This window comes from Lepisosteus platostomus, chromosome 13, assembly GCF_059453375.1.
Source record: "Lepisosteus platostomus isolate fLepPlt1 chromosome 13, fLepPlt1.hap1, whole genome shotgun sequence".
NCBI lineage: Eukaryota > Metazoa > Chordata > Actinopteri > Semionotiformes > Lepisosteidae > Lepisosteus > Lepisosteus platostomus.
Window position 1 is genome coordinate 6,755,278 of NC_142623.1, and position 24,067 is coordinate 6,779,344.

The window sequence follows — 24,067 nt, forward strand, 5'->3', positions numbered from 1 at the left end:
AAGTTCTGTGTATGGGTTTGCCTGTGAGATCTTGGCTGTCTGGCCACGAACGATAATAAGTGGTTTGTTTTACCTAAAGAAGGTAAAATCTCAAAATCATAGGGCTTTCTCAAGCAGCTCACCAGTTTGTGAAGTGTTTTCCACATCCACCCCAATGCTGACTGAGTTTTTCCTTTGATGCAGTGCATCTGGAGATATTGGGTAAGAGTCAGTGGGGACTCTTCCAGAGGAAAGGGAAGACAGTTGTTCCCTGAATGCCATTCAGCAGTTGTGCCACAGCTGTCAGCTCACTCAAGGAAATTCCATGGTAGATCTCCTTTCCAGCATCCCTGCAGAGCTCTGTCTACATTACGCCATGAGTTACTACAAGAGGTCATTGTGTCATAATGGTGCCGATTAGTAAGAGCAGAGGAGTTTCTAAAAATAGCTCTTGTTTTGGGGAAAGCAAAAGTATCATTTTAACTGACTTGGTAGGAAGCTGGGGTTTTTGTTTTTCCAGGAAGATTAAAGTTTCTGTTTTCCATAATTTACTTTACCAACTTTACAACACACATTTTCCTGCTACAAGCTACAATGGCTATCAAGAGCCAGTGGTGAAACTTTAACGTGAGCGAGTAATTGGTCAGAAAAAAAAAACAGTTCTAAGCAGGAAACACATCACCGAATCATTCCACACCAACAATATAGGGTTTTGAAAATGTAAAATGAAATGATACAAAAAGGAAATTGTACAGACCAATTCTTCAATGTTTGTTTCAGATAATAATGATTCATGTTCTTCTCTTATGCATACCATAACCTTGCTTGAAATGAATTAAAATGTTAATGAATTCATGTATAACCATTCAGATGTTACCCTTTTGTTTTACAAAACTAACATGAATTAGTTCTTCATAAACACATAACAAAACTTTATTACTTAATCAAGATGGGAACCAGTACATTTTGTAGGACTTTAAAAATTTTGCAATCACTTTGAGAATCTCTTTCTCAGGGATAACACTGGGGAATATGAATGCGTTAACCCCAATTGTCAGTCAATGTGTTACCTTACAGGTAGAAAAAGATGAATCTCCATTTGTTTATTCCAGGTCCTTTTTGTTCTGAGGGTATGGTATTTAACATCACCTCCTTATTGTTCATGTGTTTAAGGTTAAACAATACCTTTAAGAAAGAACCACTTTTCCGTGTTTCAGAGACGTGATGATAGAAACAATGGAGTTAGTTCTTGATCCACCAGCTTTGTTTCCACCTCATCATAACTTCATAACGAAACATCAGATAGATCTGATACACTTTGAAAAAAATAATTTTACTAATTGGTGAAGTTTTTACAGGTTATGAAATGTTTTATAAAGTGTTTTTCAAGGCCAAAGCAGAGTGCACAACTGTAATTAGATAAGATTCCAAAATAATCCACTGAGTATTGTAATCCACTGGTCCAGTACTTATTAAATATTATAGACTAATATCAGAGAGCTTGGTTTACTAATAGTAACACGGTGTTCAGGACTATTGCCTCACAGTTCCACAGTCTAGGATTCAATCCAGCTTCAAGTGCCTGTCTGGGTGGATTTTTCATGTTCTCCCTGGTGCTCTAGTTTCTTCCTAGCCCCTGAAGACTTGTAGGATAGGGTTGAAAGCCTACCCTGAAAATAATAATAATAATAATAATAATAATAATTGCTTACACTTCTGGACACTCCAAATTTACAGGTAATGGGGACTCCCCTCCACCACCAACAGTGTGCAGCCCCACCTGGATGATGCGACGGCAGCCATAGTGCGCCAGAACACTCACCACACACCAGCTATCAGTGGGGAAGGAGAGCAGAGTAATGTAGCCAATTTATATATTATATATCAACTTATATATTATTACTATTTAAATACTTCGAGGAAGTGCGTTTTAACCACAATGCTTACGTACTATGCCGAATAAATCAAACAGTTTGATGGGATTCATAGCTAACTTATTAGAGGACAAGCAAGCTAAATCATGATTCAGACGTCACAGGGCTTGTTGGATATCTAAATATGAACACCAGGATGGGAAAGCTAGCAAAGGTCTCACAATATTGGAAATTGAAGGTTTTTCATGAAGATATTTTCCCAGGACCATTATAAAACCATAACATTACACAGGTAGGTAATACCCTATTTACCCTCATCCTAACTTCCCACCCCTGGTCCTGTGCTTCAGCTGTGTTCTTAATTACAGGTCATTCAAAGTCAGTTTTCTATTCCGGATATATTTCTAAATTTGCATTCAGCTCTTAAAAGGTCAGAAGAGTGTTTGACAAAACATTAAAATTTTGCATGATGTATTGTATCAAATTTGGTATATACTGTAGACACATGCTATTTTATTTTAAATTGTCAAGCAAAGCTGTGTCATGTAAGATGTTATATATTTTAGTCCATCTGTCCATTTTTTATTTCACTTTTCCTGACAAGAATTGTCGTGGCAATAGTAATAATAACAGTAAATTATATCATTTTTGTTATTATTCACAGTAATATTAAAATAATATCAGTGAAAAGAGTATTATTGCAAGCATGCATAGGCTGCAAAGGAACTAATAAAGGTTTATTCCATGCTGAAAAGAAAAGTAACACAACATTTCAGCTGCAGAGCCTACTTTGAGTGGCCACATTTGATTTTGTCTGATGTGTGATGTGTCTCCTGCCAGTTCAGCAAGTTGCAAACCACCTGAGCTACAAACTGAAATTACTGAGCTCAACAGCGGCAGTTGCTCACAAACCGCACAGTACAAAATGAGATCACATTTTAGTATGCTTCTGAAACTGCAAAATGTTTTATTATGAAATCCTACAACACAAAAAGAAAACTGAAACGCAAAGACAGGATATGTTTATACAGTTTTCCATATTGCCTGGTTTTGGAAAGTTCAAGAAACCTGCAATAAAAACAGATAAAAAGAGGTCAGGGCAATTAAAATAAACCATAAAAGTTATATGTGCCAGTAGAGCACTGTTGAAATTCTAGGCATGCTATAGCAATCTGTCCCTAACAAACGTGCAGTTGATCTTAGGACTGGCACCAGAGTTTATTGAGAATCATAAAGATTGTGAGCTTGTCTTGTCCTTTCCCTGCTCTCAAATCTAACTTTAAGCAATGCAATTCCGATATAATTTTGGCTGTTTGTGTTGTGAATGTTTTTTTTTACAAAAACAAGTCAAACACGTTTTTTGCTTATATTGATATAAAGAGCTGTTAAATAAAAGTATGCAGTACTTTCGAAAGACTGATATAGAAATTAAACTCTTGCCAATCAAGATGACCTTAATAAGTACTAACTGATGCGTAGTGCAATTCTAATTCCTGGCATTTATGCATAGCAGTGAAAGTTTTCAGGATATGGAAAATGATCACTTCTAATAGAGTTTTATTATGTTTGCAGTTCAAAAGCTGTTGGGAGGGAGAGGGTGCATTGGAACAGGCCTGACAGGAGAGCAATGACTGCAACACAAAGGTTGTTTTGATTACTTATTACTACACTTGAGATGAAATGCTGCATTGTGTCTGCTGGATTTTGAAGTGCCCCATTGAAAGCAATCGAGGTGCTCTTCTCTTATAAAGTTTAACTAAGCCCCCGGCTTGATAAGGCAGGAGGTGGGTGTGAGAAAGGGCTTTTAAGCTTGAAGACTTGAAAAATAGATTTGTAGATGATACAAGACAAAGAGATCAAAACAATTTAATGGCAAAGAAAAGTAGACAGATGCAAACAGGCATCCCAGATATGGTTTTATAGACCTACCAGGGGCAAAGAGCAGGAGCAGTTAAACCTGAGACCACACTGCGAACTGAAGACTGTGTTGACATCTTAAAGTGCCTTACCGAGCTCTGTTAAAGAGATCACACTCTTGTCAATCAAAGGGAAATGTACAATCTTAACACTGCTGCTTAGAACATTTCTAAGGACTTTGACTTTCTAGCAGAGAACATACCTCTGACAAGCTGTTGTTCTGAAGCAAGTGAAGCTGAATGTGGCCTTTTCTTAAACGTGTGCGCTGGGACAAGAGCTAGCTGTCCAGACAGTGTGTGCTCCTGTTGCCTCTTGCGTAATATAGAGGTTATATAAGGTTTTCAAATAATCAAGGTTTACATTTGTAAAAAATGTAGGAAATGTTGATATTTTTTGTAAAAAGACCATGTAAGTGTCAGCTACTGTATACAAATGGGGGCAAACATAAGTTTCTTTGGATTAATGGGCCAGCCAAATTAGATACAGTATATCAATAGTAGCATGATTTAGAAATAAATGAGACTGAATAATGACAGATTAAATTAAATAAACTTCACACTTTTTTAGAACAAAGAAGACTGAATAATGATTCAATCCAAGTTTATAAACTTCTAAGGAGAAAAGGTTACAATTTCAGGGCTCAGAAGTGCAATAAGAACACTTGATCTCAATTAGACAGTATTTTGAGTTAGTAATTATTAACTAAAGCAACAAACTATCTTATTAATTGCTGGTAGCGATAGTGAACAGCTGTCACAGAGTTTGTTTCTATGCCAAGAAGACAATAAGATGATAATATCAAGCAAAACTAACTAGTGTGGTGTTATCCAAAGTTCAAAAATCAAGTTATAAAATTGCTTAAAGTAAAGAGATTGTGCAAGAAAATATGTAAATTCGAACAAAAACATTTGATGACTGAGAATTACAAGTGAATACTCCTTAGCTTGCCTGGGACTTGCCCAAGCAGAACATTTGTGATAGAAGGAAGGCAGGAGGGGCAAAGTATCTCTTTTGGGGGCATAAGACACTTCTCAGGAATAACACAAAGGGTTGTGGGAGAATGGTTAAAAAACATTCAGTCAATAAACAGACAAGAAAATGATTTGACAGACATAGATCAAAATGACCCAAGAAACAAAAAAACACACTTATACGCTGTAATAAAAGTCAAAGAATGACAATATGCCAGTAAAAGAATGTGGATTATTTTGCTTTACAGTGATTTATATAAAGCTTCATACTGTGGTATTACTAAAGTTTAATTTTAAAATATAATACTGGAATATGATTTTTATTTTCCCGAATTCTGCATTGCTGTCTTTCACAATTATGAAGTAAGGCAAACACAAAGTCATACAAGTCATACAGCTTTCTAAGTTTCTATCTGAAAAGGAGAAAAACTTTTTTATTTTGTCATATTACCCAAAAGACCCCGGTTTCTTGGAAATTTGTGAGCTTCAGGTCCAAGCTTGAAACTGAAAGTGTTTATCATTGATGCATTTATGGTTTGGCTTCCTGCTCAATAAATGTCTCAACCGCGCCATTCTTCCACTATGCTCAGTTATGTAGAACACCTGGGAGACTTCCTGTAACAGGGATCAAGACTGCATGTAGTGTTACACACGCTATGGAAACAGTTTGGTTTATTTTACTGTTTTTGAATGGTCAGGATGTCGAGATCTTCATGAGATCTTCATTTTCTACTTACAGTAGGTTTCAAAACAGTCCACAGGGGGCATTGTTTTTTTTTGAATTCGCTGTACGAATAGGCGCTCATAAAACATTCTTGGTACAGTGTGGGATTTTTTTAAGTCACTTACAAAAGACAACTTGAACATGTATATCATTTGATGACGAAAACCATTATTTTAAAACAGAGTATAGAGAAATGTGTTTACATGAGATGTAAAAACGTGTCTTAAACTACAAAATGAGCTCCTAACTGTAAGAAAGTGAATTTGAAACTCTTCTCACCTGCATATGGGATAACCGAATTCTTCACATAGTGGCGGTATTTGTCCCTGAAACCCGGTGTACTGGTGCAGTCAGTCAGTAATCCATAAACACTCAGCAACCTGAGATTTGTGTTTGAATTAACACCAGCTCCATACCGAACTTCATACCCAATATTAAAATATATGATAGATTTATATACATTCCTTGTTCATTTTTTCCATTTTATAGTTTTGGATACCCTAAAGTAATAAAAAGTGAGATGAATAATATCCCGACTGATTCCAGCCCTCTTTACCCCGATGTTGTAAATACAATGAACCACAAGGGGGCGCCCAAAGACCAGATTTTTTTAAAAGGCTTTGAAACAAAACGGTCCCAAGACGGCTTAATCGCAACAGTTTTTCCGTGAATACTGTTCTTTATTGTGATATGGACATTAATTATACCCACTCGTGAAAATTAAATCTCTACTACAATTATGCAGTGCTTTATTGAACAAACATAAGTTAACCCCGTAGCCAAGAAACTTGTCTTTTTGTTTAAGTGTTTGTTTTTAAGGAGTCTGGCAGTTCTCATAATCTTTCTTCACAGATTGGGATTTTCTATAAAGACATTCATGCAGATCATCAGTAGGTTGTTTCTGCAGGTCTGTACCAAGTATCGCTCCATACCTGAACACTTCCTGACTCCCTTTAAAGTTATTTTTTTAAATGGAACAAAATTTCCACATTTATTTCTCAGTGTGGTCGTCCCTACGAGTTTGTAGTATTCACCCATTTAAAGCAGAATTGTTCGTTAACCTTCATCAATTTAATCTGCCATTTTTTATGATTATTTTTTATTAGTTATGGCTCTGTTAAACTATTGTATGAATGTTAACTAACACTACAATTTTCTTTAACACCGCTTTGCATTTATTTTAAAGGCGATATTATTAAACAATCCTATATAATATTTCAGTTGTCCTTTCTGTAGTACACACATAGGATTGAAACAAAATGCATTAAGACGGCTAAATCCAGATGCTGGAGCTTTATTTTATGCGGCTTCTTGATACACGTGCATTAGTAATCTCTTTAAAAATAATATAATGTTGTTACCCTTTTATTGTTTATTGATAAAAACAGCACACATGCACACAAACGAAAAGGCCACTAATTTCGCGATTATACGGTAAACAAACAACTATGTCACTTTTGCGCATGCGGTTCGAGGTTTTCTATAGCATCATGGGTATTGTAGTTTTTTACTGATTTAGCGCAACAATCCGAATTGGTTTACAGGTGCATATCCGAACTACAGGTACCAAAATGCCTTTGGGGATAGCTTCCGGTAAAGAAAAAACGCTTCGGGATAACAAATATGCTTTGGTCGAAAAAGTGAGCGGCGAGGAAGTGTATTGCTGTTTGAACCGATTGAAACTGCATGTAAAGGAAGAGGAGGGGATATCGAGACGAGAGGAAGGTAAGAAGTGTTTTTCAAAGTTGAGCAGTCAAAGGCAAATAGAAGTCTGCAAAAAGTTTTCAACCTTAGTGAAACTTGTAATTGCATTCGCAAAGACCGTAGAGAACAAAAAAGGAAAGTAAGCTTGGGTTTTTTTTTTGCTTTCTCTTGTGTGGGGACGTTAGCCGACTCTTAGATTCACTTGTGAATTTGATAGACGGTACGAGGTGTACATCTGTTACATCTTCGCTGGGAACAAAGCGATTGCTAAAGAGTCGTTTTTGTCTTGATTTATGCAGCTTTCTGAATCCATCATGTGATTTAACTTTCCAGAATGGGTTCGGGTAACTCTCTCTTTAACAGAGGTGTTAATGCCTAACGCGGAACTCTCTGCTCCGTCGGTTTGGATAATCCGGAGTACCGCTGACAGGTACAAGATTAGTCTGCTGTCGTTGTGTGTGAAATTGAGTTCGCACTGTTTCGCACCTGTTAATTGCGAGACAGCTCCCTAAGCCGCTCTGGTGACCAGTTTTGTCTGGTTTTGAATTTATTGTGTTTGCCAAGCGATTCGTGCAGAATTGATTGCGGCGCGCACGGCGAATTTAGGCTAAATTGCCCCGCTGTAGTGTGCAACTACTCATTAATGCATTCACTTAGGAGCGAGTGTATTTTGATGAGAAAGAGGGACGTAGCGATCGGATGGCCACGGACGATGACCACGATCCCCTTTTAAACATGCCGTGTGTTGCTACGTCTTCTCCGGGAGTGGTAGGTCAAGAGGCAGTGCTTGTTTGAATGGCGTGTCGGAACGGTCTGTGTTATCGTCTTTTCCCCAAAATCCAATTTCCATTAAAGCCCTGGGGTCTTCCACCTTGTTATTAATCTCGGTGTGCCAGAATTCATCAAGGCAAAACGGAATAGGTGTGCCCTGATAGTTCTGATTAGAGACCTCCCGTCAACGGGCTTCTCATTTCTCCTGGCCTGTAAAACTAAAATATCCGAAAGGAGTTTGACATATCAAGCCGAGTGTTTCTTGCGATTTGATGTGGGCTCAAATTTCCAAGCCTTCCGTCCTCTCGTGATTCTTGGATATGTGGAGCAAATGAGGAGTCACTCCATTCGCCTTCCGCAGTGTCATGCGTATTCTAATAATAATCCGATGGTCATATCTGTGTAGTGTTTGACATGTTGATGTAACCTTTACAGCCCTGCATGCCGTAGGTTACAGCAGTGGGTTCCGCCCTCCCTGGACGTCTTTATGTTGGATGTGTTAAGGTTGTCATAAGACGTGTCTAGTCCACAGTCAGCATTTCTTCTCCTGAGCTGTAACTCTATTTTGATTATGATCAATTCAATTTTGTTGGAAAATAAGTGCCATGCCCCCCCACCCCCATTCAGCTAATGTTTCCGAATAAATAAAGATGAGTTATAAGACTGAGCAATCCCACAGTCCACTCAAAGCCTGACAGATAATCTTGGGCTCCCTGCTGCTGTCTTTTAGATGCTGTATGTGGAATGTGTGAGTGTCAGTTTTCTATGTGAAATTGCGATGACCTATACGTGCTTTCAAATTACAAATGGGATGACAGTGTGTTCGTTTGCTGCCTGGTGCAGCCTGTAATTTCTGCCTTGCAGTTTGTTCAGTGCAATAAATTTGGCTGTCAGAGAGGCATGCAGCCCATCTCTTCTACAGGTGACTGTGGCTGTACTAACAGTCTGCACTGATGCTTTCATCATTCAGATGTGTTTTGTAAATCTCTTATTAAGATGGTAAGTGCCACAATTGGTACACAGCACATCCCTGTAGATTGGTGGCTCTCAAAACTGGGTCTGGAGGACCTTATGTCTGCTGGACTTGGTTCCAGCTGGGTTCTTAATCACTGGTGCTAGTTGGTGTTTGGAACAGATCTCCTTGCTGGTTTAGACTTTTGTGCGCTCTGTCCTCGGTTTCAAACATCACCTAAAGTGCACCGTTTCCAACAGTGTGCTCGCAGAAGCTCCTCAGTTTGCCGTTTAAGAATCCGTTCCCTTATTTCTGACTATCCATCAACACATTATCTTACCACTTCTTCCAGTTCAGAGTTGCAGGGGAGAGGGAAGCTACCCCTGCCAGCAACAGGTGTAAGGGATGGGTACGCCCTAGATGGGACCCCTGTCCGTTGCAGGGCAGGCAGAAACAGACTCTCGTGCCAGGGCCGATTTTCCCAAAAGCCAGTTAATCTAACGGTATGTTTGTGGGCTGTGGGAGGAAACTGGAGCACCCGGAGGACAACCACACAAACACGAGGAGAACATACAGCCTCCACAGAGATAGCAGCCCTGGTCTATAACTGAAGCCAGGGCAGCAATGCTGACTACTGCTCCAGTGTGCCATCCCGTTTCTGACTTAAGAGTTCAGTTGGGTGATCAACTAATGGTGAGCAGACACAGGTGGAAATGACACTATCGGACAACTCCCACGGTGAGTTAGTCAGTGTCCGTCCTGCTGCTTTTATCCAGTTGGATATATTTCAGCTCCCACACCTGAGCTGTGCACAGTCTTGAATCTCGCTCATTAGCACAGGGTTCATACCCACTGCAAATCTCATTCAGTCTGCTTTTTAAGAGCTGAAAGCAAATTTCAGGCCTCATAAATTAGCCTCTGGGTAAGAACTCATCTGGAACACAAACCAGCAGACAAAGGAGTCCCTCAGGACCAGGACTGAACCACTGCTGTGCATGATTTTGTTCCTGTTCTGTAGTGGACTGACTTGAGGCCTGCTTTTGTTGCAGAAAGACACTTAAAGGCAGCGTAGTCAGATTAGTCTAGTATGCAGCTCAGGTTCACAAACGATGCTGATGTTTATGAGTTATGGCATTCAAAATGTTCGCCATGTACATCTAATGATAGTTTTAATCTCGGTGTACAGTGTAAATTACACAGTGATTAGGTGTTCACGGTTACAGCTCATGTACCAAGCGATGTACTTGATGTTACATACCCATTATAAACTCAGAGCCCAGTTTGCTTCTTTCCATTTTAACATGATGCTCATTGTGTGGAACCACAGAATGAGAACAACTCACCAAAAGGCTCTACCACTCTGCAGATCGGTTATCCCCACCCCCAAGTCTGCTCCATGGCAGATCCAAGGATTAACTGGTTTATTACATTTTGGTCTGAACGGATTTTAGTGCTAGAACTACAAATGGTGTCCATGAAATCAGAGCGACCTCCTTAACTGCCGTTCATAACTGATGTCAATGTATTAGTGTTGCATGTTTCTGAAAAATGAAAGCACTACTAAACAGGTGATTTTGATTGCCACCTCTTGACACAAGGAGCATCTGCAGCCATATCACCCTGCAACTCACAACTCGCAACCCACTGAAGCTAAGCAGGTGTGAGCCTGGTCAGTACCTGGATGGGAGACCTCCTGGGAAAAACTAAGGTTGCTGCTGGAAGAGGTGTTAGTGGGGCCAGCAGGGGGCGCTCACCCTGCGGTCCATGTGGGTCCTAATGCCCCAGTATAGTGATGGGGACACTATACTGTAAACAGGCGCCGTCCTTCGGATGAGACGTAAAACCGAGGTCCTGACTCTCTGTGGTCATTAAAAATCCCAGGGCGTTTCTCGAAAAGAGTAGGGGTGTAACCCCGGCGTCCTGGCCAAATTTCCCATTGGTCCTTACCAATCATGGCCTCTTAATAATCCCCATCTATGAATTGGCTTCATTACTCTGCTCTCCTCCCCACTGATAGCTGATGTGTGGTGAGCGTTCTGGCGCACTATGGCTGCCGTCGCATCATCCAGGTGGATGCTGCACATTGGTGGTGGTGGAGGGGAGACCCCATTACCTGTAAAGCGCTTTGAGTGGAGTGTCCAGAAAAGCGCTATATAAGTGTAAGCAATTATTATTATTATTAATCTTCCACTGTCCTTTAAAAGTCTTTTTCAAAGATCCACTCTGTGAGCGGGTATGTGAAGGAGGATGTACGCACATGTGCCTGGTTTGTGAAAGAATTCTTTTCAACAAGCAAGTCCTCGGGTGTTGAGCTTGCCCATTGACTTAAGTGTTTGTTTTTCATCCCCGGTGAGATGTCACCCGCCTTCACTGTATCATTAGCAGGAGCGCTGGTTGTAGGAAAAAAAAAGGGAAGGGGCTTCAAAGGGATTTATCCTCTGGAGGTGTCTCATTCCCCGCCTCCAGCATACCTGTACTTCAGGAAGATCTCTCGGATCCGCATCCACGTGCCCCAACAGGTTCACTGCTGTGACACTCTCCTGCAGGGCTCAGTGCACTGTTCTCGTCTGCCAGCTGCAGGTACTGCGGTGCATATTCCAGGCCCAAATTCGACCAGCGCTGAGGTGTGATTTTCAAAACCTAATGCAGGAAAGCCCAGCAGTAGCCTTTCCTGTAATCCTGCAAAAGAATCTTCTTTCTGCACATTCTGTCCTGGTTTGTAATTTCTCTGTAACCTGCATTTTGCAGTTTATTGGTTAGCCGATGAATGCGTTTTGTATTGTAATGGACTGTATTTCCCTGTAATAATTTAAGTGCTTTGAACTTTTTACACAGCTGGATTTGGTGCCTGAAACATAAGAGACTGAGGAGTTGCGTAGATTACAGTCATGTAAAGAAACATACCTCTGCATGGATTTGCTATGACTATCCATACCATTGTAAAAAAAAAAAAAAGTTTTCTGGATTTTCTATTGTTCTTGTTTGCTTTTTAACAAGAGAAATGGGATTAAATGTTATTCTTTAAATATAACTTTATCAGTTGTTGGATGTATAGTATTGCATCATTTCAAACTGAAACAGCAATAATGGCACAGTGAAATGTTGGACAAAGAGACATGAATGGATTGCTGGGCCTTTGTTGTTTCTGGAATATAGCCTTTTTAAAATCAGATTTCATTCTTATTCTCTCTAGCTGTGCCTCTGCATCAAAAGTCATTTTACTCTTTTTTTGTATGTACTGTATTTTATCTGTCTTTTCCTGTGCTTTTTGAACGTTCCTTTGGCTATAAATCAGTTAACTTTTTTCTTCTTTGTGTTGATTCTAGAGTGAGCAGAGCTTGTCTACTGCAGTTTTGCAGAGAGATTTAAGCTCTTAATTTCTCGGCCTCTTCTTTTTAACGGGTCGTATTGAAGAAGTTTAGGGAAGCTACGTAAGAATAATGTTTGCAGCAAGTGATGTTAAGTTTCAAGAGAAATAAATCACTTTGATAAGGATTTGTTAAACCTAGATTTCTTTGATCATGCATCTCAAAGATTAACAACAACCAGCTAAGTCAAATTAAAAGTAAAGTCCAAAAAAGAAGGCAGCAGATTTCTAAAGAACTGGGCCACTTGTCCCCATGGTGAGTTGTGTTTTTTTTCTAGGGCAGGCTAGAGATGACGTTAGGCATCTTGGATCGAGAACGCACAGAGCAACCTGTTCATTTTGGGAAGGGGGTGGTTGGAGCTGTGCAGAACAAGTCCTGTGTAGTTCTGCTGCTTTTCCGGGGTTCATCCAAAGTGGGTTCTGAAAACTGATTCTTGATGTCCAGCAGTCATGCTGCTTTAAGTAAGTGCAAGTTGGCTGTGCTTTTTTGATTTCAGGGTTGCAGTATCTAAAGTGCTAAAGGAATGTTCCACACTTCTGTAGCTACACAGTGAAGTACTTCTTGAAAAAAGCTCTCTAGTGGAATAAGGGCTTGTAGACATCCTGAGTTGAAATGAGGTTTTCTTTTGCTGCCCTAAACTGGTGATTGACTTAAAATATGCAGGATGTATTGTTTAAGTGTGATTGAGAGCTTTTTTTGCAGGGACAGTAAATGTTTATTTTTCACCTCGTGTTTTGTTTCATTTTTTAATTCTTTTTAGGATTTTGTTCTTGTGTATTTGTAACATGTCTGCTGTTAGACCGATGCACATTGAATCAGTTCTGTAGGCAGATATTTGCACATTCAAGGGGCTTGAAGGAATTGCTAGACACTAAACAGTCTATATTTCTGTATTTTCCCTGTACTCCAGATAAGAAGATTGAGTCAGTAGTTGTTGCTGTGGATTTGATTAATTAATTGCTTACACTTATATAGCGCTTTTCTGGACACTCCACTCAAAGCGCTTTACTGGTAATGGGGACACCCCTCCACCACCACCAGTGTGCAGCATCCAGTATTTATGATCGTAAATACTGTCCAAACACTGACAGCATGTAACTACTGCTGCTATTTCAGAGAAAATGTAAAGTCTGTGTACTGTTGTGTGAGCTCCTAGCATTATGTAACTGTCTGTCCTGCACTTTTTACAGTGATTTTACTTGTGGTCTCTAACCCAGTAACAGCAGAGGATGAGCTTTCGGATGAGTGGACACTGGAACAAATTTAGGAAACTAAGAGTTCTTGTAATTCAGGGAGACTGAATCCTTCTCAAACAAGTGGCCAGTGCAGCCCATAGTTATCTATTAGTTCTAGTTCTGTTAGTTTTACTTGCATACCAACTAATTTGAGCACTAAATCATCAGGTATATTATGAGAAAGTTACCCGTTTGTCACCAAGAGGGTTATGAGCTAGTGAAATGCAGAAATATTCCTTTACTATGTGTTTTGTCTTGGGGTAAATGTAGGGTGTATTACATCTTCTGTGCCTCTTAGTGTAAATGTGCAGAAATGGTTCTATTGCACCTGATGTGCTAGATACACTAGCCCAGTGGAAAGAATTCTTCCACTGCCCAACAGCAATAATTCTTATTGTAGAATTCTGTCTGAACAATGTATAATTTTGTTCTATTGCTCTACAGAAATGCACAGAATTAAAAGGATTAATGGTTCCTCACCTGCTATGAGATTTTAGGATATGCAGTGTCTGGATTCTGGGGCTGTAGTTGTGATGTGATTCTGTGCTGTAGGACACTGCTCCTGTGCTACCATTTCTAACACTGCAGCTTTCCCATGAGGTTGCAGTGTGAGCTAACACCCGCTGCAATGCAAAACACCAGCTGTTCCAAAATAGTACATATCCATCCAGTCTGTGTGCATGATCGTTGACTTGATCAGCATTTCATTACTCAAAGAATTGTAGTGCATGACCAGCACTACCTGTTTTTTGCATTGCAATGAGTGTGAAGGAAGTGCCACTGGGTATGGTTGTCTTCACTGTGACAGACTTTGCGGTTGTGCTCAAATTTGAAAAGATATTTTTGGTTGTACTGGGGCTGGAATCTGAAGAAGCAGCAACAACCAGAAGAAAACTTATGTGATTATGTTGATGAAAGCAATCAGCCAGTCAAAGGAAAACAATGCCGTGTCATTTCCATTTTGTCGTGCCTTAAACTGTTAACTGTTCCCAATGACATTATCCATAGTTGTGATGTATCTGATCTGCTTATGTTCTCACTGCCTGAAGTGGGGAGAAAAATCAGGCCTATACAAGGCAATCACTGGCCTTCATTATATTCTACCCATCAGTTTTCTAATAGCTTCTTCCAATATAGAGTTGTGGGAGTGCTGGAGCCTATACTGCCAAGCAATAGGTTCAAGACAGGATACACCATTGCCGAGCACACACAGACACACATCCACTCACACCAGGCCCACTTGTCTCAGATGCCAGTTAACCTTCCAGTACATCTTTGGACTGTGAGAGGGAGCCAGAGGAAATCCACAGGAACACGGGGGGAACTAACTCATCGCAGATAACGCCCAGGTGCAAGGCAGCGAGGCTAAACCCTGTACCTGTGTGCATCTTTACCAGTAAATACCATATAGCCTAGTTTCAGTCAGTTCCACTGAGAAAGGCACTTGTCTAATTAGACTCCTTCCAGTAAGAAAATTGAAAATTGTCTGCCAACCCACAGATTTTCAGGCATTTATTTTGTAAGTGGCCAGGCTTTCCCAGCAACCTCATAGTCATAGTCACAAACTGCAGACTTGGAACAGATTTTTACATTCAGATGCCGTGATTAAAAGCTACCACTTTGAAATGTTCCCCACTCAGTTTTATATGGCGCGAAGCACAGTGAGGGACTGAAAGTGCTATCTGAAGTAACCTGAAGGTCTAGTGATGCAGTTCAGGAAAGGACAGCTTTGCGCAGACCTTGAATTACCCACTTCTCACAAGTGCTCTACCTACTTCCAATGAATATGCAAAAGAAAATGGAAGCCTTTCCTGCAGCTGCTATTTATGGTATCAACAGACACCCTTCCCCCATCACAAGTCATTCTTGATACTGCAGGATCTTTGAGTAGAGCTACAGTTGAGAAGGCATTAGCTTTCTGCTACTTCGATATGAGCTCATTAGACTTACATTTTCCACTTACGAGCTAATAACTCCTGAATCAGACGAAACTTGGTGCTGTGTCAGTACCTGCAGTACTGTGGGTAGTACAGGGGCACACGCCAATGCGATTTGGCAATGTAGACAAAGCCCAGGGCCAGATTTGGGTGTGATCCTGCTACTAGGCTACAGCAGTTTCTAAGCCTGCTGTAGACTGGCTTGGTGATAGTAACCACCATCAAGAGGGTGAGACACTGTAGGTGTTTTTTACCGTCTCTAAGTTACGTTAGGTTCATATAACCAATGTTTACCAAGAAAGCCAAATTAACTTTGAAAATGTTCCTTCTGTGCAATTCAGAAAACCCATGAGGTTTTACTGTAAATGTCAACTATTGTGATAACGATCCTAATATTTGGAGGGGTGTGTCTAGCCGGCCGTGTAAACTTATTGAAAAGGTGTACAAAACTACAGTAATGTGTTTTTGCCTAAAAATGTTTTCTGGTACAAAGTCCACGATCATTGATGTACATTCGCGATGACGGGTAATGTAGTTCTCTTTTGGTTTTCTCTTGTTAAATTGATTTTTCTAGTAAAGTACTGTGTAAAATGTATTTACCAATTACTGTGGGGTCAGTTTTTTGTTTTAGTTCTAAGGGTTTGCTCTAACTAGGTGTAAAACACATTCCTTTCACTTTTAATAGCAGTGTTACTTTGAGATTAGTCTGAAACTGTTTAGGCCTGTCGGTTGTAATAGTTGCCCAACCTGTTTGTCAGATTCGGTCTCTGAGAGCAAATAGTGGCTCTGACCCTGAATACACATGTACAGTGCAAACACGAGAAATGCAATGTGAACATTTGCAGCTGCTTACTGAAATGTTGTCTTAAAAATGTGTGTCAAATAGATGTCTGTTTTGCATGACTGTGTCCTTCGCCATCTAAGCGAGGATATCGTGCTACAGTCTGAGGCCTGGTCAAGTTAACACGCTAAAAATAATGTTGATCAAATCCCTGGACACCCCACAGCAAGCAGATAACAGTGTGGTGCTATGAGGTGTGTAGATTAGGACATTGATACATAGTTACTTTTGAACACAGTACTCAGTATAGTCTTTGTTAAATAGTTCTTTTGCAGTATGATTTGCAGCAAAGGTCTTTAAAAGAAGATTGCAACATTTTCACACTTCACTTTTAAAGTAAATTACATTATTCGAACTTTATTTTGCCTGGACCAGTGGTTATACTTATACTGGGATGTGAATGTCTTACCTTTGGCACGCAGTAGGCTATCCGGTATGAACTGTAGGCTTTTCCATCTGTACTTTTCCCTCAGCCCTCTCCCCCCTGCGAGAGTATTATCTCACAGGAGGGAGATTGGATAAGGATTGTATTAGATAAGGCGGCTAGATACCCACTCTTTGAGTCTTATTCTATATAGAATAATGAGATTGCCGAAAAGAGTCACCCCCCCACCCCCACCCCCACCCCCACCCCATCCGACTGTTACTCTTCGTAGCTCTTGCTTGAAAGAATGGTATGTAATCTGAAAAGGTTAAAAATCTCTGCCCTAGATATCCACCACAATGAGGTGGCTCTTTCATTAACACTTTGCACAGTCTTCCTACCAGTATGGTTAAGACTGACCTTTTTTCACCTTGATGAAATGTGGCAATACCAGGCAGATAATTAGAGTTATAATAATAATAAACTTTATTTTATATAGCACCTTTACAGGTGGCTTCTCAAAGCGCTTTACAGGATGACAACAATAATAAATAAGAAGAACACACAAGATCAAACACAATTACCATATATAGAGGAGACCGTGGATGGTGGTACTAGGAAAAGCAGATGGGTGAAGAATGAAAGCAGTTAAGTAAAGGCTTTTCTGAAGAAGAGGGTTTTGAGTCTGGATTTGAAGGAGTTTAGAGAAGGTGACTCTCTGATATCCTTGGGGATAGAGTTTCAGAGCTTGGGACATAACAGGAGAAGGCCCTGTCACCCATACAATGTAGACGGGCTTGGGGGACAGTAAGGAGAGCAGAATTAGAAAAGCGAAGGTTGCGAGGTGGGGAGTAGGGTGATAATAGTTCAGACAGGTACTGAGGTGCCAAGCCATGCAGAGCCTTATAGGTGAGCATGAGGATTTTAAAGTCTACACGGAAATTGACCGGAAGCCAGTGCAAGGACTCCAGGATAGGAGTGATGTGATCACTTGCACTAGACCTGGTTGCCAACTGGGTTCGTCTTAATTCACACATCTGTCATGCTTTCCATTCAGTTATGTATCGATGAAGTACTCATCATTTGAAGGTGACTAAGAAAACGCCCACAGACCGACAGTGGTTCAAAAACAAATTCCAAATGCCTGTTGAATCTCTGGGTGGGAACAGTTTTTAGAAATGGCAGTGTTTTCGTAGTAGTTGTTGTAAAACGCAGGTGCTGTCTCACATGTAGGTCATCCTCATACAGCTGTTAACAGAGATTCAGTTTGGCTGTTTGCAGATTGCAATGAAAACTAATGTGAGAATGTTGTGTTCAGAATTTTATATTTGTTATTCTAAAGCTAGAAAGGAAAGTTTTATGACCATATTAAAACTACAGGAAGTTCCATTTAGTGTATTAAGTAAATGTTCCTTTGATCCATGTTTTTGCAGGAAGAATCTACAGACAGTGCTGTGCATTGGAGCTTTTCAACACGGACTGAGGGGCATCATTGGCAGAAATTATCACAAAGCAAATGAGCATCTACAGTGAATGTAGGTAGTGCTATCTGAGTGATAATTACTGAATATTTATATTTTAGTCAGTAAACTGTCTTTATTCTGCAAATACAAATCTACTTAAGCATATTTGTTCTATGACCATGGTTGACTTAAGGCAAATGACTATCTACAGCAAATGTAGATTGAGTTATCCTATTGATAATTCCTGCATATTTATATATTAATCAATAAACAGTTTACATTCTGCAAAACATATTTTTGCTAGTAAGCATTCTTTTTTTTATATACCCAGGGTTGACCTAACATTGACTTTATTAACAGAAACAGAAAGGATGTTAGTTTTAAAACAGTTAATTAGAAATAAAGAACTAAAGGATGTTAGGTTATCCTGACAGGTTATGCTGTTATTTGCAGTATTTACAAGCAGGACTGCAGACGGCTCCAGTAATTAAATATTGAAATGGAAGTCTGCTTGTGAAAATGGTTTTAGTATCCGAGTGCAAATCGTGTTAAATCAAGTAGAAGAGAGAGTACCCCCTGCCACACACTGCGCCCACGCTCCCTGTAGTTGTTGTGTAACGTCTAGATTACAATTAAATGTGAGATGAAAATGAGATAAATTAGTTCCTTTTAACCCTTTCTTCACCAGCATGTTTTTGACCCGGTGCCGTTTTGTGGAACATGCAGCTCCTGGGCTAACAGTAAAGGAAGAAAGAAGAGGAACGTGTACTTCATTGATCTGACTTAACGAGTTCAATATCTTCCAGTTACTGGGCAAGGCATGTTATATAATGTGCAAGCATCAGAGAAGTTATGTATAGTGTAAACTGTCTTACAGCAATGCGTTCTTATACAACGCGTCTTACTGGCATTGCTGTGTAATTTATCTAGACTGAAGCAATCGAGAGTACGCAGTGTTGACAAAACTGACAGGGATTGAGGAAATCGGCTAGCCCTCAGAGTGCAGACAGAAACTGTGAGTTACTGCCGTTCCTTTTCCTCCTGCAGCTGCACCCCTGTGTCCCCATCCGAAGTTTTGCTTTGTTTGAGTCACGTGGACTCTGACTCACCTGATTAGAATGAGCAGAGGCTTGGCTGTCAGGCGCGCTGTCCCTCAAGTGCCAAAATTAACCGTCTCATGCCCTAGTGTGAAGTCAAGCTGTAGTTTGTGTGAGAAATCAATGCAGTTAGACTGCTAAGATGATTTTTCTTTAGTTGAGAGCTCTTATAACATGTTAAGTGTATTTATTTTTTTCCTCTGTTCAGTACTGAGTTCATTGTATGAAGAGTTTCTGAGTAGGTCACTAGGTAAATACTGTGATTTTTACGGGCCTGCAGTTTTTCCTTCCTCTAAAAAAAGCTGTATACTGTTTTTTTCTGGTCATTATGCAAAAATGACTAAGCTACATGTGGTGCCATATTCCCACAATAATAGTCCTGACTGAGGCAGCTCTAGAGTATGCGGGTAATTGTTTAAAAAATAAGAGCTGCTGCAGAATTATTGATTAATAAAATAGTGATTGTGCTGTAGTGTGTTTTGTTACAGTGTGGGGAATTATAATAAACAATCTAAGCCTGTCAACTATATATAATAGGATGCAGTTCTTCCTGTTCATAGGACAAGAAGAAGTCATAGAAACCTGGGGAAGCAGAACACGACTGACTGAAATAGGAACTGCCCTTTTGATTGTGCTTATCGCCATTCTATTAAAATTAATTTCTGCAGAAGCTTGTGTTTCTTCCGGCTTAATATTATATTCATATTTGATCAGAATAATTTGCTTAAAGCAACATTCTACAAAGACTTAAAATTACTTTAAGCAAATTCTTCTGAGACTTTTACCAGATATTTGAACGGGAGAACAAAAAAGATCTCATTGTAGCCAGACGAGAAGGTTTTTACTCACTTGACATTCTAGCAAAAAAAGCAAATGTGATTTGTTACTAATTTTAAGTACATGATGCAGTTTTATTTTGCATACTCTGGTGGGTAGGTGTTTCTAGGAGATCAGTTTCACAGTTTCAAAAGATCAATGTTATTTATTTATAGTCGCTGTCATGATGAGCAAACTGTGCAAAAATAAGGCATCTTTCGGTTCCTGAGACATCGCCATTACGTCTCTTTCAAACGTAAAAAGGGCTGACCTTCTGCCATATCATTATAACACAAATTACAGTGAATTAATGGAACAATTTTATATACAGTTAGTGCTACTCTTTAGAAATACATATGGATTTCCCTTTTTGCTCTTCAAAGTCACATGTGAAAGATGTGTGCCCTGTCTGTCCTCCTCCAGTGCCATTTATTTCCTCCATAAAAACAGCATTTTCTCCCAGGTGCATGTCTGCACATCACTACTTCATAGGACACTATCTCTGTTTATTTCGTTCTTTTTCTAGGAGCACCTATCAATTAGGAGTGGAAAGAGGCCTGTTTTGTAAACTGGTACAGTAGGTTAATACAAGGAATGCACATTGCTCATCAGGAGCTGCGCAATGCTCTATGCAGGTGTGTGTGATTTAAAAAAAAAAAAAGAAAAGCATGCAAATCTTGGATATCGATTCAAATGCCTGGTTTGAGCTTTCATGACTGACCACGGTACCCTTGAGTTCCTTTGCCTTACGGGTATTAAATCAATTCATTAGCAAGAGGGTTTAGGTGAGGAGGTTATTTCCCCTGTTGAATGCCATGCCTGCTGAAAATCAGAAAAGAAAAATGCAAGGAACTAGCACTCTCTGTTCATCCAGAGAACACCAGCTTTGTGCTAGCGGTATATTTGAGACAAACTTCCCTCGGGTGCGCAAGCCAGCAATGGAGCCAAGTCCTCTTTAGTGATGAATCAAGGTTTGGTGTCGACCAGCTTGAAGAGTGTGGTGCGGACATAGAGATCGAATTAGATTGGGCTAATTCTGTAGAACACAGCAATCAGTGGGGTAATCCAAGTGTGACTGCAATCAAGGTAGTTATTGGCAACCTGACTACAAAGTGCTGCGCTGATCATTAACTGGGTCCTGACTTGCTATCCTTCCTGTAGTCTTTTCATGGCGTGACAGTGTTCCACGACAGCGCAAGTCTTGATGTAGCACCCGCTGTCCTGGGAGATGGCAATTGACAGTACTGTTAAGGATGCTTTACTTGCCAGACATGAGCCCCATTGAACACTTGTGGAGTGAGCTGGGTTGACGTTTGACAGCTAGGACTCAAAAACCCATGAGCAGGCTTGTGCTTTTTCCTGGCTTGAAATGAAACATGCAGCTTCCATCCTGCAAAAACTATTTTTTTTTTCCCCCACAGTAGACCCACAGTTAATCCACTTTTTCAAATGTTAATTGTCATCATGAATTTGTCATGCCTGTAAAAAATATCACTGCATCTGCGTAATTTGTTAAAAATTGTGATACTTTTCTTTAGATGCTCAGTACATTCCCATTTTTTCAATGTATTTTTATTGCATTCTTCAGTAAAGCCATTATATATTAGTAAATCGAACAAAACATTATCTTGCTGGGTCTGGCTTGTATGGCAGGGAGGTTTGTAAGTTCACGTATCCCAGCCTTCAGGAAATTAAAAAACATTTTCAATGTAAAAGACTGCGGTATAAGGGTCCTACACTGACCAGCTGGTTATTTATGTGTAAACGGAAATGGTGAGTGACCTTTAGAGTTTACTGTCAATTGCCTCATCCATTTGCCTAAAGATTATTAACATATAGAGGAGTAGATAAACCTGGTCTTCGAGAACCCCTTTGTCTGCTGTTTTTCCCCAAACTGGGCCCTTAATCAACAGGGTTTAATTGATGCCTGTAGCTGACTTTTTCTGTACTCAGTCCTTGGTTTCATTTCCAACAACTTCATCTTGCCCATCATTATGCGGGTTCTCTTTTAACTTGGAAAAATAAGAATTTGCTCCCTTATATCTGATTAAAGAGCTATAGATCAATTAATGATGAACAAACCGAGGGGAGTCTTGTTTTTTTCTGCTGTTAATATCCAGTTGGTTGTTTTTCAGCTCCCACACCTGAATGAGACCAGTCCTGAAACTTACTCATTAGTACAAGGTGAACCTCATTACAAATCTCATTCAGCTTTTTAAGAGCTGAAAGCAAATCTGAGGTCTTAAAAATAAGTGAAATAAAATTAGCCTGTGATTAAGAACTCGGTTGGAACAAAAGCAGACACTGGGATCCCCCAGGACCAGAACTGAGAACCACTGATCTAGATAAAAGTATGAGTTTCTTATTGTGCAGCATGAATATGTGAGGGACGTTTATAGGACTGAAAATGCCAATTATTATTAAAAAGTTAAAGCATGGCAAATATTTTCCCTTTTCTAGCAAGTCTCCTCTTGCTTATGGTGATTTTTTTAAACGATCGCTACTAGGCACCTAAGCAATTAGAATGTGATATTTTTTCCACCTCAGAAGGAGTACAGGTCTCGATGTGTTCCTGAAAAATGCTGCGTAAAAAAAAAAAAAGAAATTAACAACTGATTTCCTATGAGACTGCATGTGTTTCAGGTCCACTCTCAACCAGAGAGTGGAACTCCCAAATAAAAACAGTTCCACACTTCTGCTCATGCAAGAAGTTTTCATAGTTAAATAAAGGGAAGACTGTTGTAGTCGCTGGATGGGAAACAGTGTGGAAAAGCAGGAATTATATGCCCATAGATGCATCTCAACTGGGCAGCTGTCTTTAATCCTTGTATTCTTAGTGAGCCTTTTAAATTTTATTTATTTTAAACCCTCATAAGCAGCATTGCAAATATGTTTTCCTTATTTAGAGTTTCAGGTTTTTCACTGTAGCAATTTCAATGTGTACATTTCTTTATAGATTAAAATTTATTTGATCAGTTTATTAAATGTAACAGTTAATCTAATATAACCACCTGGTACAACGACAAAATTATTTGACTTATTGTGAATTAAGAGCACGTAAACCAAGAACTATCTGTAGTCATAACAATTCATTCTGGAGCCGAGTTTAAATTTTAGTCTACTTCTATACAAATACAAAAGGCTTATTTTGCATGAATTTTGACAAAACAACTAGCCTTGCTTCCAGTACACAACCTTGTGTAGGGTTACTGACATTGTCCATCTATTTTTTTAGATTCTTAGAATCAATTTAAATGGCACCGTAATTGCACACAGGTGGACTGAAGATTTCTTCTTTTTTAGACTTCTAAAGAAATTTGGTTGCACCAGAGCCTGTTTAGGTGTGTCATAGTAAAAGGGGATGAATCAGTTATTTTCTGTTTCATATGTCTAATTAATTTTGGTGGATCTGTAGAATTTTGGTTTGACTTTGACACTTTAAAATGTTTTTAAGCTTCCAACTTTTGAACTTATTATACTGAGTGATTTCAGGTCAATCAAGGGCAAGACATCCCAGTTAAGTTATGATTCCATATTGAAACACAATCAAATGTTCAAAAGTCCAGGGTGGGATGAATACTTTTGATAATCACTGTATAAGAAAAATCAGCATCTGAAGAATAGAATTTCTGGGATTTTCCTAGAATTTGGTCAGTGTAGCACAGTATCAATAATTAGATGATTGATTAGATCAAACATCAATCATTAGATTGATTCTGGGGTGGAGCGATGGCATTAGCATGGCTAAGGATCTGCGCCTGTGGCTGGAAGGACAGTTCAAATCCCATGGCCGGCAAAGGAATCCTACTCCTTTGGGTCCCTGAGCAAGGCCCTTAACCCCAACTGCTCCAGGGGCGCTGTACACTAGCTGACCCTGCGCTCTGACCCCAAGCTTCTCTCCCCGTCTGTATGTGTCTGTGTCGCACGGAGAGCAAGCTGGGGTATGTGAAAAGACGAATTCTTAATGCAAGAAATTGTATATGGCTAATAAAGTGACCTCTCTCTTAGAACAGCTCGGTTCTTTACCTTCTTTGCAGAACTGTAGTGGAATCTT

At 39.7% G+C, this 24,067-nt stretch overlaps 1 protein-coding gene and 1 long non-coding RNA gene across 10 annotated transcripts in view; one reads left to right on the forward strand and one right to left on the reverse strand.

The window, feature by feature from the left end:
• Positions 1–2,798: 2,798 nt before the first annotated feature.
• On the reverse strand, positions 2,799–6,010 carry LOC148649751 (uncharacterized). Of its 2 annotated transcripts, none has more exons than XR_015926231.1 (3): positions 5,745–6,010; positions 3,783–3,868; positions 2,799–2,921 (listed from the first exon to the last, which is right to left on the reverse strand). It is a non-coding gene; the product is annotated as an uncharacterized LOC148649751 (long non-coding RNA). The 2 variants fall into 2 exon arrangements; XR_015926230.1 differs by lacking the exon at positions 5,745–6,010 and adding an exon at positions 5,193–5,320.
• Positions 6,011–7,060: 1,050 nt separating this feature from the next.
• phactr4b (phosphatase and actin regulator 4b) overlaps positions 7,061–24,067 on the forward strand; it is a 47,792-nt gene continuing 30,785 nt past the window's right edge. The window contains exons 1-3 of one of the 8 annotated variants that reach the window (XM_088602831.1): positions 7,061–7,190; positions 18,071–18,172; positions 18,789–18,918. The gene's annotated coding sequence lies outside the window, so the exon portion shown is untranslated. The other 7 variants (XM_088602830.1, XM_088602833.1, XM_088602832.1 and 4 more) reach the window with 7 other exon arrangements.